The sequence below is a fragment of the Myotis brandtii genome, unplaced genomic scaffold (assembly GCF_000412655.1).
Source record: "Myotis brandtii unplaced genomic scaffold, ASM41265v1 scaffold463, whole genome shotgun sequence".
Lineage (NCBI taxonomy): Eukaryota > Metazoa > Chordata > Mammalia > Chiroptera > Vespertilionidae > Myotis > Myotis brandtii.
Genome location: NW_005367694.1, coordinates 3,070,736 through 3,075,403, shown reverse-complemented (window position 1 = coordinate 3,075,403; position 4,668 = coordinate 3,070,736). Strand labels below are relative to the sequence as shown.

Here is a 4,668-nt window from a genome sequence, read left to right as displayed (position 1 = left end):
TCCCCTCCCCCCGGTCCCAGCTATTTGACCCCAGACTTCATTTCCCTGCCATTGACTCAGTTTTCTCATCTCTACAATGGAGCTGATGGGGGATGAAATGAGAGAATGAAAGCCCTCGGTGGGGGGTGGAGAAGGGCCAACAGATACCAGCAGAGGCACGTGGCAGCCATGGGCCTGTCTCTCTGAGCAGCAGGAGGAACTGGGGCTTGTCGGCCGGGAGCCCCGCGGAGTCGGCTGTGCAGTGGCGGTCGCTGCAATGCCCCATTTGTTGCTACTGACAATGTGGCCTGGGGGGGGGGGGGGTTTGGGGAACATCATCTGACTCTCTGGGCTGGAGGGTTCCATCTTTGGACTGAAGGGGCCAGGGGCCGTTCCAGACTCAGTACCGATGGGGCGGGTGAAGCCGGCTGCCCACCCCACTCTGGCCACCTTTCTCCTGCCTGCCTGCCAGCCTCTCCCCTCCCCATCCCCTCAGTCCTGCCTGGTGCCCTGGAGCCCTCCCTCCCCCACCTTGGGCTCAGACCCCGAAGTGGAGCATGTGGGAATCAAATGACTTACAGATGCCACCGGAGGGAGGCAGTCTGGCTGGGGCAGAGGTGGGAGTAAGGGGGGTGTTGCCTCCAAACGCAAGGGGACGAAACGGCCCAATGACCCTAAGTTGCCTTGAGGCCGGCGCCCCGGGGGCCAGGAGCTGGGGGGTCACTGTGGAGGGGACAAAAGCTCAGACAGGCCACGTGGGCCTCTGGCTCCAGGCTCCGCAAAGGCTTGCAGCCTCCCAAGCCCACACAGCCAGACCCCAGCTGGAAGGGACATGGGGCTTCCTACAAGCCCCTCTCAACCCTATGAGTGGTTTTCTCACTAAAGCCTGAGAACTGTGGGGGTGGGGGTCCTCAGGCCACCCCTCCCTCAGCTCAAACTAGAAACTGTGTGTGCGGATCATGGCACATGTTGGTTCTGAATTTCCAGTGCAGCTCTCCCAATTTCACAAAATATTGCCCAATCCAGACATGTACAAGGAAAGGAGACGGGGCGTGCTGCGGGGAGGATGGGAGGAGCAAGGGGCTATCGTGGGTGAGTCTGCGGCAAGCAGCCACAGGGCTATGACATCACCTCCGTCTCTCTCTTCAATCTCTCAAATATTTTAATCAGTGCAATAAAATGTCTGCTCCACGATGGTGGTTTCTACACTGCTCCTCGGTCTCTTCGGTCAGAATTCTCCCTTTGTGGCACCCTGGGTGCAATTTTCTGCATTTGGGGGCCCGGGGAACAGGGGAAGGTGGGGCTGGCAGCTGGAAGCTAGGATTGGGTGGCGGCCCCACCTGATGTCCAAGACCTGGAGCCTGTGGCCAGGTGTGGGGGAAAGGAGAGATTGCAGGTCTGACTCCTGGCTTTCCTGCTTGTCCTCAGATACTCTCAGCTCGGTGCTGCCCCAGGGCCTTTGCACTGGTGGTTCTTTCTGACCAAGTCTGACACCTTCTTTAGTACCCACTCAGGCAACCCCCACCTGCTGTTTCTGCAGCATCTGGCTTGTTCGCATTTCCTTGCAGCCTGCACCTGCCCTAGCACCTGGCATGTACCTGTCCTAGAAAGTAAGCCCTATAGAGACTGAATGCAGTGGAGGGAGGCTCCCTCACTCTGGGGGGACCTCTGGGGTCACGTCTCTGACTGTGTACATGCTGGACTCTCGCCCCAGCCCTGTCCTCCAGTTGCTCACGCTCGATCCTCTCGGGTGTCCCAGGTGTGCTGGCTCAGGGGTGCAGGTCACAGCCTTAAGACCTCAATCTGGTCATGGGCGTGGGTGCAGCCCAGATCCCCAACCCTCCTTCCCCATAAATAAAAGATTCCCTTCCTCCTTTCAGCCTCGCATAGCCACAGCCTGCTCACCACCCGGCCCTTTGTGCCCACGCGTTGTCATGGAGACAGCGATTCAAAGGCCTGGCACTTCAAGGCTTCCCTCCTCTCCTGGCGGGCCAGGGTGGGGGTAGCTAGGATGGTTGCCCCCGCCCGGCCAGGGCCACTTCCTCCCTGTCCACTACCTCTCACCCTGGTGTGGTCGGACCCTGGGCCTACCTGGGAGCAGGCGTGCTTTGACAGGAACGGTCTTCAAAGTTGGATATAATGAGGAAGCTCAGGCACCCTGGTCCCTAGGGAGAGCTTGCTCCCCTGGGTCTTTCCGCAGCCCAGCCTGGTGCTTGGCATTTGAAGGGTGCAGTGAGCCACCCGGCAGCGAGTGACTCTGGACATGCCCTCCCTGCTCCCCCACCCCCCCGAGCCAAAGTCACCATCCGTCTAGGGGGCTGTTCTTGCCTGGGCACCCACAGGGTCCCTGAGGCTCAGGGACACAGGCCTGGGGAGGTGCTGTCCCCTTCTCCATGTCCCCAGCACTGACAGCCCAGGACTAGCCGGCACAGCGGGCTACACAGGGCTCCTGACCCAGGACCCAGCCCATCCCCTCTGTGCCTCCGTGTTCGCTGCGTGGAGTCTGAGTCTGAGTCACCCCACTGAGCGTGCAGTGGGGTCTTTGAGGCTCTGGTGCTTTTTCTACGTCCTGTGCAGCACTCGCACGTTTTATCTCCCCATAATCCACCTTTAATCATCTCCTCTGACTCATGCAACTAGAAAAATCTGCGGCAGAATTTTCTGGTTGCAGCCACGTCCCTCTCACCCATCCTGGTGTGGCTGGGGGAGATATGGCCATTTGGGGCGCATCACCCACTTATTGTGGCACTCGGGCAGGTCTGGTACCACTTCAAGCCTCAGTTTCCTCTCCTGCATAATGACAGTAGCTGTCCACCTTCTAACAAATGTCCACAGACATCTGGGGGGGGGGCTGGGTTCCATGCGGGACCCAGGAACAGGACACCCCCTTTCTTTGGGAGAGACCTTGCCTTTCTTGCTCCAGTCCATGAACTCTGGCGAGGGCAGCCAATCACAGAGCCTCCCACTTAACCCCCGTCCCAAGCAGGCTGGACCAATCAGGGAGAAGCAGCAGGGCAGGTTGCAACAAGAAGCCCAGGCTCTGTACCCACTTTCCCTGGCCTGGACCCCCATCCCCCTGAGCAGCTTGACCCAGGGAAGCCCTTACCCTCACAGGCTGCACAGATGGCATCATGGTCCTGGTCCCAGGTGTAGGCAAGGGGCTTGGACATGAAGACTGTGCAGGCCAGAGCCATGCGACAGGGTCCAGCAGGAGCCAAGCAGCTTCTCTAGGTGTTACCCTCCCAGGAGCAGGAAGGATGCTGGCATCCTTTTCAATAGCGAGGTCCTCCATGACCAGGCAGCACCATGACACCCCAACGAGACGCTCTTAAACTCAAGTTCAAGGTGTCCAACGACTCAGCTGGGCCCAATTCTAGCAGAGAGGGGACCACACCCACCTCTAGGCCATGCCCCCTAGTATCTTGGATCTGAAAGCAGGTGGTTTGGTGGACCTGTGTGCCTGAGGGCTGGGTCAGGGCTCCAGGTTCCCAGGAGGGCCCTGGGTGAGTCCTTCAGGCTGGGTAAGGAGAAAGGGTGTATGTCAGCCACCTGCTCCCCAGGGTGAGGCCAAGGCCAGGGCCTCCCTGGCTTAGAACCCCTGCCCATCCGGCTCCACTATGGTCTGAATGTGTCCCCCTCAAAGTCATATCCTAACCCCCTAAATGATGGTAGTAGGAGGTGGGGTTGTGGGAGGTGCTTTAGCCTTCGTGAGCAGGATGAAGCCCTTATACATGAAGCTCCAGACCGCAACCTCGTCCCTTCTGCTGGGGGTGGGTACAAGACATCTGTGACCAGACCCCGCCGGCACCTGGTCTGACTTCCAGCCTCCAGAACTGTGAGCAATGCAGCTGCGCTGTTTATAAACCACCAGCCTGTGGGATTGCGTTAAAGCGCCCCAAGCGGACTGCGAGGCTCCATGCCTCTCCTCCAGTGCATGAGCCTCCAGTGCAGCGGTTCTCAACCTGTGGGTCACGACCCCTTTGGGGGTCGAACGACCCTTTCACAGGGGTCGCCTAAGACCATCGGAAAACACATATATAATTACATATTGTTTTTGTGATGAATCACTATGCTTTCATTATGTTCAATTTGTAACAATGAAATTGGGGGTCACCACAACATGAGGAACTGTATTAAAGGGCCGCGGCATTAGGAAGGTTGAGAACCACTGCTCCAGTGGGCCTGCCCCAGCGCAGGGCATGTCTGGAAGGGAGGAGGCTGGGACTGACTGTGGGAGTCTCTGGCATGGCCAGTCCATGGCCAGCTCACTAACAGAGCTAAGCCCACCCCATCCCGTATTCCCCATCGCTCTGGGGCGGGGGAGACCCAAATGCTCCGCTTGGTGAGAACGGCTCCTGCTCACGGTGCTTCCTGAAGCTCAGCACTAGGGGCTGCTCAGAGCTCAGGCCTGTCCAGCATCCCTCCTCGGGGTGGCCACATGAGGGGTAGGCAGGTGGGGTCCTGCAGAGTGGGCAGCTGGCCTTGAACACCTCTGCCTGGGGCTCAGGGACCTGCAGTTAGGCTCCTTCAGGCAGCCCTTCTGGATCACCCCCTCCTCTTTTCCAAGCAGTTGATGTCTCTGAATCTCCCCGATGGATGTCCCAAGGCAGGCCCTGCAAACTCAAGGAGCCACTCTGGGACCCCTTGGAAGTTGCTCCCCCCACATCCCCTCTTTCTGCTCCCCCAGGC

At 59.0% G+C, this 4,668-nt stretch overlaps 1 long non-coding RNA gene across 2 annotated transcripts in view; it reads right to left on the bottom strand.

Annotated features, from left to right (window-relative positions):
- LOC106727680 overlaps positions 1 to 4,668 on the bottom strand; it is a 17,657-nt gene that overhangs the window by 3,242 nt on the left and 9,747 nt on the right. The gene's annotated exons all lie outside the window — the stretch shown is intronic.